A 13862-nucleotide genomic window follows, 5' to 3' on the forward strand; every position below is an offset into this window, starting at 1 on the left:
AATGGTAGAAAAGTCTGAAGAATGTAAGCAGAACTGGGAGAGAAATGAAGGTATAGGAGATTTTTCCTATTTTCCTGTTTATTGCCTTGCTTCCAGGTTCCTCCTTAAATGTTCTCAGAATCATCTGAACTCATTGTGCCTGTGTCAAGCCTGTAAACTTGCTTTTCCCTCTATTGCTTCCTGCTCTTGAATGAAGAAACACCATGAAATCTTTGACCATTCTTAACAAATGTGTTTCTATTAGAAGCCAGTGTTTCTCTTAGCTGCCAAATCTTTCCCCTTGGCAAAAAGACCAAATGTTTGATGCCTGAGGTGCTCTTGAGATTATTCTGGCTTGACTGTGGCAATTTAAAAATAATAATCAGCATTTATTAAATGCTTTAAAGTTTTCAAGGTATTTTACAATCTAGAATTTTAAATTCACAACAACCCAGGGCGGTGGTTACTCTTATTATCTCAATTTTATAAATGATGCTTGTACTTCATTCTCAAAGAAGATTAGGATTTCAGGAAGGTGATGCCAAGATATGCAAGTGAAATGTATTTGAGTAAGGGCATGCTGTGCTAAATCACCAGTATTACTTTCTCTTCCAGAATCATTTGGGGCCAGTGGCCACATAGGAATCAGGAGGATTAGAAATGACCCTGGATGTCAGGCAGTCAGGGTTATATGACTTGTCCAAGGTAATACAACTAATAAGTGGAAAGTGTCTGAGTCTGGATTTGAACTCAGGTTCTTCTGACTCCAGGGCTGGTGTTCTATCCACTTTGTCTTGTAGCTACCCTGTAGTATAAATGATAGAATTGAGACAATGGGGTTTAAGTACCTTAGTCAGAGTCACATCTCTAGTAAACGTCTGAGGTCAGATTTGAACTCATCTTCCTAATTCGAGTTCCAGTGCTCTATCCACTCTATCCAGTGCTCTAGCCACTGAGATGATGGTTATTATCTGTATGGTTGGCATCAATCACTTGCTCAAATAGGTCAGGATGGAGTCTCTTTTTTAGGTTTTCGCAAGGCAATGGGGTTAAGTGGCTTGCCCAAGGCTCAGACAGTGTCTGAGGAAGGATTTGAACTCAGGTACTCCTGACTCCAGGGCTGGTGCTCTATCCACTGCAACACCTAGCCACCCCTGGATGGAGTCTTTTAAAGTTCATGTCTTATCTTTTCATTGTTATTCTTTCTTCTGATTTTGTGGTGCTCTGGATAGTTACTCTAACAAGCTGACATTCTAAATGCATAGAGTCATTTATTTCAGGTAAAGACATTTCAGATTACCCCGAAACCTTATACACAAATACTAATACTTTCTTCAAGAGACCTTGGACCTAGCAAGCACCATGCAATCTCTTTCTCTCTCTCTCTCTCTCTCCCTCCCCTCTCTCTCTCTCTCTCTCTCTCTCATACACACACACACACACACACACACACACACACACACACACAAATAAAAGTGACTGTTATAACAGACAGGAAATGATTGATTTACTGAGTTGAGAATCATTTTGAAGATCCATCTCAGGATACAATGTTTATTTTTGTTCAATTGTAGTAGTCTTTTGTTTCATATAGTGAAACAGATGGAAAGTTCAAGGGCTGCCCTGGTACCCACAGAATGCTAAAAGAAACAAAGGTCTCAACATGCCAGGCTCATCTTCTGTGCAGTAATTCAAGGATCATATGGACAATAATGGTAGAAAATGAGAAGGTTATATATACCACTAGACCCCACCTTCTAATTATAAACTACATGGCATTCTTGACCTTTTCCAAGGAGTTCCTCTGCCACTAGAGGGAATGGACATATTGACAAGATCACAAATCCAATGAACTACTAGATTACAGGTGGAGAAGGTTGTTCTATTTCTCTGTAGAGGAGTCATCCAAAAAGACTGAAAACAGTTCCTATAACAAGGTTGCCATCCATCAGTCTGACTCCAGATAGTTATCCAGAGTTCCTGTCTCTATCAGTGAAGATGTGGTGCAGAAAAATAGGCCATCACTTAGAAAAACATCACAGAAGACACTTTAAAGACTATCTCTGTGTTAAAGATTAGTGTGCAACAAAGTCAAATTCATGGAAAAGGTGGATGCCAACCAACTAAGCCTTGAAACACTAACTGTAGTAGCTGGAACAACAAATAAGGGATTAAAAGAGATGTGGCAGGTAGAAGAGCACCTGGGAGAAATGAAAGAATACCAGTGATGCTTATAGTAGCAGTTGGACATGAATAACTCTTCACAAATATAATAATTCTCCCTTAGTTTGTGCTTTGATCATCCAAAAGTAAAATCAATAGGCACTTGTTTGGAAGGTTAAAAACTATGCAAGTTGGTTGTCCAAACTATTATAAGTCACCTTTCATGTTATTGTTCTTCACTCATGCACGTGAACACCAGTTCCACTATAGATGGAGGAGTCAGTTCAGTTTCACTGATCAGAGCTACAGACCAGTATAATACAAGCCATTGTACAATAAAACACAAGGAGGTCAATGACATGCTTATTAATTCTGCATAATAGAATCCTTTCAATTCTACCACTGTGAGGTGAGCTCAAATAGTTCCTGAGAACAGCAGAGTCGGGTGGGCATTTCAACTTTGAAATGCAATTACATTGAAAAATCCTATTACTGATATTAAACAATTGTTGGGGATCTTACCTCCCAGTAATTATTCGAGGATGGAAATATACTTTATCAGACTGGAAAGAAACCCTAGTCATGAGGCAGTTGAAATCTTTCTAGAAAATGAACCATAAGAGGCATCACATTAATTAAAGATTCTACCTTAGAGGACCTAAGAGAACAACAATGTTTAAATGAGCATATTAATTCCAATGAAAATTAGAACTACTTCATTACAGGGTTCAGAAGATGGTGAAATCCAAATCCCCACATAAGAAATTTCCCCTTGATATTTCTAGCTTCTTACACCCCATTTGCAAATGATCCTTGAATTTCTTTCAAGAGGCTCAAATATATTTTGTATTTGGGGTCTTGTCATTTAGAAGTGTTTCCTTAAATAAATACAGGGCTCAGTCACAGAACAATATATCTTCCATAACACTGTCTTACTATTCAGCTCAACAAATATTCATAGAATATTATGGGGCCAGGTATTGTGTTGGATTCTAAGAATTTAATGACAGGAAAAAATCAGATCTTTCAGAGATAGTTAGGGGGCATGATAGAGAAAGTGCTGGGAGTCAGGAAGTCCCAAGTTCAAACCTGCCACAGATACCTGCTAGCTGTGTGACTGAGCAAAACACTAAAGCTGTCAACCTTAGTTTACTCATCTGTAAAATGGAGATAATTGAAGCCCAGTGCCTGGCAAAGGGTAGATGATTAATAAATGCCTATTTCCTCTTTTCCCTTCTTTTCTTCAAGGAGCTGACATTTTATTGGGGCATTTCAGTAGCTATGCACATAATTAAAAACAAAATGAACATTATTTCTGCAAGATGAGGAATGGTCTTCATGTAGAAACTGAGTCCTGAAATAATAAGAGGCAGAAATGAAGATGAAGAATATTCTAAGCAAGAGAGACAGCCTAGGCAAGGTTATAGCAGGAGACAGCAGGCTGAGTCTGTGAAAGCAATAGTGGGCCAGATGTGATGGTCAGATGTGATGGACCATAGACTGCACAAAAGAGTAATATAAAAGAAGCCCAGAATGGTCAGTGGGAGCCAACTTAGAGGGCCCGGAAATGCCAGTATGAAAGTTTGGCAGTATATGCCAGATATAAAAGGAAATCACTGAGAATTGTTAATAGGGGGATGACATGGTCTAACTTATGTTTTAGGAAGATTAATTTGGAAGCGATCTACAGAATGGATTGAAGAGGAGATAAACTAGAAGCAGAGAGACCAATTAGGGAGCTCAAGCAATAGACTAGATGAGAAGTAATGAAATAGAATAGGAAAGTAAGATTGAAAGGAAAATTCATGGCATTTGAAGTGCAATATATTAAATGAGAGGATTCTCGACCCAGGGGTGGTCCAAATATTGATGGATTTCTTTTTTCAATTTTCATTTACTTTAATTTATTTCATCAAATATCTCCCAACTACATATAAAAGTTTTATGATCACTTTTAGAAATTTTGAGTTCCAAAGTGTGTCTCTGTCTCTCTCTGTCTCTCTCTCTCTCTCTCTCTCTCTCTCTCTCTCTCTCTCTCTCTCTCTGTCTCTCTCTCTCTCTCTCTCACTCCTGCACGTCTCTCCTCATTGAGGAGGCAAGGATTTTAATTTTGACTTTATATTTGAGCTCAAACAAACCATATGTCCATATTCATTGATGGATTTCATGCAGCCTAAGGTAAGATTTGGGCCATAGCTGTATGTCAGAAACTTATCCCCTGTCTCGGTCCCCTTGGGCTTCACTTGATTTAAAGCAATTAGAAAAGTCTAATCAAGTGGCATTTCCTGGACCTCCCATTGCTGGGTTTCACATTTCTCCAAGCCTGAGCCCCTCCTCTGTCTCTCATGATCTGTGTGACTTTAGCCCAATCGCCTCCTCTCTCTGGACTTCTTCAAGTTATTCATTTGTGAAATGAAGGGATTGGAGTAGATGGCCTCTGAGGTAGCTGCCAGCCTAAATCAATGATGCCGGGCCCTTGTGGGACCAGATCAATATTCCTCGTTATTTGTTTCAAAAGTAGGTGTAGTGGACATCTTACTTTTGTTCCTCTGAAAGGAAAAAAAGTTAATTAAATTCCCTTTTTTATCTGTATGTGGCCCACAATTGATATTTTTTCTTCGGCTCATTAGCTATCAATAGAAAACTCTAACAGGCGAATGTCACCTTTATTAAGTGCTATTGACTTTGTTTCACTGTCTGTCATACAAATGAATACAGTTTTTTGTCCCTGAGAGATATTCTACAGGAGAAGGAGAGTTATTACTAGCAGTGCCAGAAACTGTATACTGGAAAATACATGGAAGGACCAGACCTGGCACACTGAAGATCTTAGCTCTGTGGAGTCAAATCAGTGGGCAAACCCTTTCAAACTCAGAGTTGCCAAGAGAGAAGTTAAACCTAGGTTATGGCTATGAGAAAAAGCAGGACAACATGGTAGTAGAGGGTGTGGGGAAGTCAAAGGTAGAAGAGTCAAATAAGAAAACACAGTTACCAGCTTTTCTCAGAGAGCTTTTTTTCCTTTTCTTCATTGGCTGATCATATTTGTCCAGTATCCACAAGGTGGATTCTCAAGTGCCCTTGGATAGTATTCAGCAGACCTAAGTTTTGGCAGTTTCCCTTTCATCCCCTTCCACCAGCCAAGTCACAGTTACTATGTGATAGGCACTGTACTAAATAATGGGGATTCAAAGAAAGACAAAAGGAGTCCCTGCTCAAAGCTCACAGGCTGATGGAGACAGCTTGCCAACAAGTATATCCATGCAAGATCAATTCAGTTTTTACTGCAGACCATCCCCAAAGGAAGGCACTAAGACCAAGGAGGACTAGGAAAGGTTTCTTACAGAAGTTAGGACTTCTGCTAAGTCTTTTTTTTAGGTTTTTACAAGGCAAATGGGGTTAAGTGACTTGCCCAAGGCCACACAGCTAGGTCATTATGAAGTGTCTGAGACTGGATTTGAACTCAGGTCCTCCTGACTCCAGGACCAGTGCTCTTTTCCACTGTGCCACCTAGCTGCCCCACTCCTGCTTAGTCTTGAAGGAAGTCAGGAATCCGAGATGAGGGGGAATGGGGTGGGATAGCCAATGAAATGTTAGAGTTGGGAAGAAGCATGTCTTGCATGAGGAACAAAATGGGAAGGTTGGACTTTACAATCTAATAGCCTTTTTGTATGAAATTATTTTATACCTATTTTGGAAATAAATATTTCATTGGAAGGTATAGGTGTTTGTATGGATGCACACAACTATGATTGAATATATATTCATATTAGATTTCTGTATGTCTATATGTGGGTAGAAAACTATGTCTGCCTATAAAGTTTGTTCCTTTTGTTTGAATATACTTGCTGATGCATGCTGATCTATGCAGTGTTGGGAAGATGGGTGATGCTTTGGGCCTCTATCTAGGATAAACATAGCAGAGGAACAACAAGTCAGACCCAGAGCTAGGAAGGAGGATGGAACTTGAATGGTACTTTCAACTCTCCTCAGCCTTTTAATCCCAAGGTTTTCTTGGTGATACTATATGCCAGATATCAGCGAGTATCACATTCTTCCCCAGATCAAAACTGAAGAGAGCTGTACCAATGATGAATGTGGGCAATGACCTAAAAGAGATTCAGATGTATATTGCAAAGGCCTTGGACTGGACATGCAGCAACTTTGAAGGGCACTATATCAATGGCACTATTGGGACCTCTAACAGGGTAAAATGAAACAAACAACAAACTAAGGGAAAGCTCCTGGCATATTCGGTGAACTGATATGGACAAGTGATGAAAGTGCCCAGATAAGAACATATGGGTGGGTTGAAATTTGCACATTTGGAGAGAGAAACAATCCTGGCAATCTCAATGGAAAAAAATGATGAAGGTTATATGTGTACTTACACTTACACACACACACACACACACACACAGACCCTCTATATTGTCCTAAGTTTCTCTGAGTTGGAAAAATGACTCACTGTGATTATCTCAATAGATACTGAAAGTTTTTGACAAAAGAAAACATCCATTCATCTTAAAAACACTAGAGAGCATAGGAATAAGTGATTTTTTTTCCTAAAATGATAAGCAGTATCTATCTAAAACGATCAAGTACCATATCCTTGGGAATAAGGTAGAAGTCTTCCCAATAAGATCAGAAGTAAAACAGGATGTCATTATCACCACTATTACTCAATATTGTACTAGAAATTTTAGTTTTGGCAATAAAAGAAAAAGAAATTAAAGGCAAAGAGGAAATAAAATTATTCTTTACAGATAATATGATACTATACTTAGGGAATTCTAGAGAAATCATTAAAAACTACTTGAAACAACAACCTGAGGAAAATTGCAGGATATAAAACAAACCAATATATATCATCAGTATTTCTATATATTACCAACAAAGCCAGCAGCAAAAGCTAGAAAGAGAAATTACATTCAAAACAACTGTAAAATACTTAAGAATCTATTGACCAAACCAAAGCCAGAACCTATATATAATTATGAAATACTTTTCACATAAGTAAAATCAGATCTACACAACTAGAAAAATATTAATTGCTCATGGATAGGCCAAGTTAATATAATAATAATTACAAATTTATCTAAATTAATCTATTTATTCACTGAATAAAAAAAAAACAAAATTCATCTGGAAGAACAAAAGGTCAAGAATTTCAAGATAATTAATGAAAAAAAAATTAAAAGGAAGGAGGCCTAGCTGTACCAGATCAAAAACTATATTATAAAGCAACAGTTATCAAAACTATTTGAAATTGGCTAAGAAGTAGAGTGGTGAATCAGGTTGGGTTCACCTATGATACTAATCAACTATTAGATAAGCCAATCTGGCTTCAGGGCTAAGACCTCACTATTTAACAAAAACTGCTGGGAAAACTGGGAAATAGTATTGCAGAAACTAGGCATAGCCTAGCATCTCATACCATATACAAAGATAAGGTCACAATAGGTACAGGATTTAAAATTAAAAGGTGATATCTTAAGTCAATTAGGAGAGCAAAGAATTGTTTACCTGTTAGAGGAGAATTTATGACCAAATAAGAGAACATTATGAAATGCAAAATGGATAATTTTGATCACATCAAATTGAAAAAAGTTTTGCACAAACAAAACCAATCCAACTAGAATTAAAAGGAAAATAGAAAGCTGAGAAACAATTCTTACAGTCAGTATCTCTGATAAAGGTCTTATTTCTAAACTATATAGAAAATGGAGTCAAATTTATAAGAATACAAGCAATTCCCCAATTGATAAATGGTCAAAGGATATGAACAGGCAGTTTTTGGATGAATAAATTAAAGGTATATATAAAATCATATGAAAAAAATGTTCTATGTCACTATTAATTTGCGAAATGCAAAACAAAACAACTCTGAGGTACCAGCTCTCACCTATCAGGTAGCATAGTGGGTAGATTGCTAGCCCTGAAATCAGGACTTGAGTTAAAATCTAACCTAAGACACTTACTAGTTGTGTGACCTTGGGCAAGTCAGGGTTGCTTGCCTCAAATCCAGGGCCATCTCTACATGTTGTGATTCCTATCTGGTCACTGGATCCAGATGACCCCACAGGAAAAAGTGAGGCTGCTGACTTAGCACAGAACCCCCCCCCCCCACTTAAATCCAATTCACATGCTTATCATGGAATTACCTCTCTGATGCCATGGTCTTCTTTGCAAACTAAGGAAAAACCTAAGCATCAGATTGGCTAATATGGCAAAAAAAGGAAAATGATAAATGTTGGAGGGATTATGAGAACCAGGATGATTGGAGGCTATGTGATCCTGGTAAAGTCATTTGACCTCTCAATGATCTATGGAACCCTTCTCTGCAATAGTCTTTAGTGAGCGACTAGCCACCTGGAGGTTCCTCATACCAAAGAAATCACAGTCCCTATCCCCAACCGCAGTTGTGGAAGTTGTAATCTTACCTTGTCTAATTCTTATTATGTAATTCTTCATAATTAAATCCTTTATTCTCTTGGAATATATTGTATTACATGGCATGTAAACAGATTTTCTCTCAAACCTTGAGGCAGCTGATGGGATAGTAGACAGAGCTCTGGGCTTGGAGTTGGGAAAGACTGGGGTTAGAATCCAGCCTCAGATACTTACTGACTGTGGGACCCCTGAACAAATCACTTAACCACTACCTACCTTAATTTATTCAAATGGGGATAATAATCCCCAGTTCACAGGTTCTTGTGAGAATCAAATGTAATATTTTGCAGAAGCACTTAGCATACAGTGCACAGTTCCTGCTATGTAAATACTCATTCCTTTTGTTTCCCATGAGTACTCATATAAAGACTCTTCTCAGTAGTTTGTATTCTTGAACATACAGTCTTAAAGTACCAGACATTATGGCTTCTCCTTGAGTTTCTTATTATCACTTTCCTTTAGGAAAGCCTCATTTCTTCAAATTTACTCAAGTGGTTTGGGTAACTATTGACAGGAAACTATTTCTGCCAAAACTTTAGTTTAATGTTAGAATAGAGAATATGGAAATTATCAGTAACAAGGCCTGTTCTTGTTTGCTGAGAGGAGGAATGTGTATAATTAATTTTAAAATAAAATTAGTTAAAAGGATGTGATTACTTTCTCTGGGCAAGTCTGTGACCTACTCATTCCTTTATTGGAGCATCAACCCCAGATCTGACAAGGTGTAACTCTTAGTAACTGCCAACAGCTGTTCTAATGACCTAAGTGGCCCCAGGAAATAAATGCCTGCTGGGCCATTAAGACCAATCATCTGATCTAACTAGTCTATTGAAAACAAGAATTTATTTCCTTCAGAACTCTGGAGAACAGAGAGGAAAGAGCTCTACAAAACTGCCAATCAGCTATAAAAGAGGGAAAGAGACCTTTCCAATGTTACTCACCTTAGATAATCAATCAGTCTGAACCAGACAGAGAATATCGAAAGGCTCCATGACTGGAGTAAATAGGAGCATTTCTGAGAAGATGCTGATACCTGTCACCTTGGAGATGAGCTCTTCTTTCTGAAGAAGCAAGATAAAGAAAAGGTAGGAGGACCATCTACATTAAAGGAATCGTTCATTTGAGTTTCTCTACTACATTCGGTTAAATTTTCCTAACTTTTAGTAATGTGACTTTTCTTCAGCCAAAAAGAGAAAGGGTCAATTAACTAATAAAGGAGAAAATGGGAAGGGAAACAGACAATCTGCAAGTGGCTTATTCAACTTCATCTTAGATAATAGATTTTTCTGCTTCTACGCCAAAGGCTAGATGAATATTTGCCAAACAAATTTAGGGAAGATTAATCAATAAAGCTACAGTTAGAAGTGGTCCTCTCTCTTACACTCAATCCCCATTGTCAAGAACTGATCTTTAGATGAATGGTTTGGGTTCTAGGAAAAGAAAGTAGAGAATTTTGACTGTGTTGAACTTAAAAACTTAGGCCTCTGTACTCTGACATCCTATCTGAGCTTTCAAACCCTTCTTCCAGTATTGCCTTACAAGAACCCAAAGTACTTTGGAAGATAGAAAAATGGAATTAGTGACTCAGTGGTCAATGACACAGTCCAAATGATTCATTTAGTTAGTAACTAAATCAACTTATAGCACATTTATTTCCTATTTAAAATGGAAATTTCCACCACATTTAAGCCCAGCCAAAATGGTTTGGCCATTTCTCCCTCTGGCTTAGGCTTTTAGGCCTTTTTCCTGATTGACCCATTGGTTGGAAGTAATTCACTTTGGAGCAGCTTTTTTGGAATTTATGGCTCTCTCGTTATAGGGTTTATCTTAATATAGTCTATATTTATCTAGCCACATGACATTACATCTATTGGTCAGTTTCCCTTCTCTGGCTCAACAATTTACCCAGAAAACACAGAACCTAACTTTTTTCAATGAATATACACATTACATCTGGAAAGTTCTAAATATAGAGACATTTTTTCTTTGTCTTGAACCCAAATCTGTGCATTGTTCTTGGTTCTTTCTAGAAATTCTGAGACAGAGTAAGCCTACCTCCCTCTTCTACAGTTATTAAGATGCTTGAAGAAAATACCATACACTTTTCCACTGTCTCAAAGTTTTCTGTCTCTAGGAAAACTGAATTTCCTAATTGATTCTCAAGTAAGAAGGTTCTGATTCTTCTCATGATATTGTAACCTTCTTTTAGACATTTTAGAGCCCTGACAATATCCTTGAAATATGACATCCAAGGAATCAATTAAAAATGTGAAGGAAGGTAGCCTAGCAGTTCCAGATCTCAAACTATATTATATAGCAGGAATCATGAAAAAAGTCTGGTAATGGCCAAGGGAAAGAATAGTGCTGGTACTGTTAAAAATTTAGATATAAAATACAAAGTAATAAATGACCAGAGTAATTTAGAGTTTGATAAACCTACAGAGTCAAGCTTTGGAGAACTTACCATCTGACAAAAATTCTAGCAATACTGGGAAGAAGTAAGGAAGAAACTAGGCATAGACCAATATCTCAGATTATATGTCCAGAAAATGCTGAAATGGAAAAATGATTTAGACATAAAGGGTAATAACATAAGTAAATTGGGGGAATGTGGAAAATATATATATAACAGATTTGTGGATAAGAGATGAGTTTTTCATCAAATGAGATAAAGAGGATCATTAGGAGTAAAATGGATAATTTGGTTTATATGAAATAAAAAAAAAGTTTTGTGTGCATGCGCGCGCACACACACACACACACACACACACACATTCATATCATAAACTAAGGCGGCCAAAATGAGAAGAAAAGTAGGAAATTGGGGGAATAGTTTCTAGTAAATTTCTCTGATAAAAGTCTCATTTTAAATATATAGGGAACTGAATCAAATTCTAGGAAAATGTAAGTCATTCCCCACTTGATAAATGGTCAAAAGATATGAACAAGTTGTTGTTGGAAAAAGAACTCAAAACAATAAATAGTCACATAAAAATACTCTACAGAAAGGAAAATGATCAATGTTAAGGGGATGTGGGAAAATTGGGACACTAATGCATTGCTGATGGAATTATGAGCTGATCCGACCTTTTGGGAGGGCAATTTGGAATTATGGACAAAGGGCAATAAAACTGTGCCCTCTCTTTGATCCAGCAATACCACTACTAGGTCTATATGCTGAAGAGATCATGAAAAAGGGTAAAAATTCCACATGTAAAAAATATTCATAGCAGCTCTTTTTGTAGTGACATAGAATTGAGGGGCTGCCCATCAATTGGGAAATGACTGAACAAATTGTGGTATATGTATAAGAAATATAAGAAATCATGAGTGATGGGATTTCAGAAAAGCCTATAAAGATTTGCATGAATTGATGTGGAGTGAAATGAGCAGAACCAGAACATTGTACACTCTAAAAATAACATGGGGTGATGATCAACTATGAAAGGGAAAAAGATCCACGTGTACAAAAATATTTATAGCAGTTCTTTTTGCAGTGACAAAGAATTGGAAATTGAGGGGATGCACATCAATTGGGAATGACTGAACGAACTGTGGTAGATGAATATGATGTAAGAAATCAAGAGCACCCAGACTTTAGAAAAGCTTAGACTTGCAGGAACTGATGCTGAATGAAGTGAGCAGAACCAGAACACTGGGCACCTGGACAACAACATTGTGTGATGACAAACTTTGAAGGATTTAGTTTCTCTCAGCAGTTCAGTGATCAGCAATAATTCTGAAAGACTTGTGATGGGAAATGTCATCTACATTCCAGAGGGAAAAAACTGTGAAGTCTGAATGCAGACAAAAGTATACTATTTTCACTTTTTAAAACTTTTTCTTTTTCTTTTTCTCAACATATTCTTCTTTCACAAGATACCTAATATAGAAATGTGTTGAGCATGATTATGCATGTATAGACTATATCAGATTACTGGATATCATGGGGGAGGAAGAGGGAGATAGAAAAAAGTGGAACTCAAAAAGCTTACAAAAAGAATGTTAAAAATTATTTTTGCTTTTAATTGAAAAAATAAAATAAAATAACCTTCAAAAAATGATCAACTATGAATGACTTAGCTACTTTGATCAAGATGATGATATGAGACAATTCCAGAGGATCCATGATGAAATATGCTATCCAAGTCCAGAGAAAGAATTGATGGAATCTGAATGCAGATCAACACATACTTTGAAACTTTCATTATTTTTCCTGTTTAATGTGTGTGTTTTCTTTTGCAACATGGCTAATACGGAAATAGGTTGTGCATGACTTCACACATGCATAATGGCTTTCACATTTCTTGCTTTGTCATTGAATGTGGGAGGAGTAAGAGGGAGGGAGAAAATGTGGAACTAAAAGTTTTTAAAAAATGAATGTTAAAATTTTTTACATGTAATTGGAAAATATTTAATGAAGTAAAATAAAAATATATATTAAAAATAAGATAGTGGTTTTAAACAAGTTAAAAATGGGAAATGTTACATAAAAATGGAAATTAATAGTTCAAAATATGGTTAACCAATCACCAACTTGGATTCATAGGTTCGTAAATCTAGATCTGTAAGGGACCACAAGTGGTCATCTCACCTAAGCCCTCTTGGAGACTTTACATTAACTTTTTAGGCTGCAATATCACACTGTTGAATTCAAAGTCTACAAAACCCTCTAGTTTGCTTAAACCTAATCATTCTTTCCTCATCTTGGAGTTACAAAGTTGAATTTTATAGATTGAGACATACTAGATTATCTATTTTATTCTATTAAATTTAATTATATTAAATGCAGCAAAATATTCCAGATGGTCAAGATCTGTTTTTGGATTCTGATTTTTCAATAAAGCATTAGCTATTCCTTCCAGATTGATGTTACAATCATAGTAATGGTACCAATAATAATATGAAAGGTAATGCAATTTACTAATTAGAGAATTGATTAGGGAGTCAGGAAGCATTGGGTTCATGTCCTACATGTCCCATATTGGTGGTAAGATTTCAAACAAATTATTTCACTTCTCTGGATCCCTGGTAACTTTCTGGGATATGAGTTGCAAGATAGGAATTAGTATGTATTGATAGAGGGAGTTTCCTCACTGGTGGCTCCCATAGGAGTGAGGTTCCTTTCTCTGCCTCACAACATGCATAATAACCAACATTCTCATCAACCATTAGAGAATACTGGAGACCCATTGTGCCCTCATTCACTGACTGGCTGCTGAGGTGCAAAGAACCAAGAAATCTTTAAAAAGAAGAGGGAATACTCCCCA

This window comes from Macrotis lagotis, chromosome X, assembly GCF_037893015.1.
Source record: "Macrotis lagotis isolate mMagLag1 chromosome X, bilby.v1.9.chrom.fasta, whole genome shotgun sequence".
In the NCBI taxonomy this organism is placed as follows: Eukaryota; Metazoa; Chordata; class Mammalia; order Peramelemorphia; family Peramelidae; genus Macrotis; species Macrotis lagotis.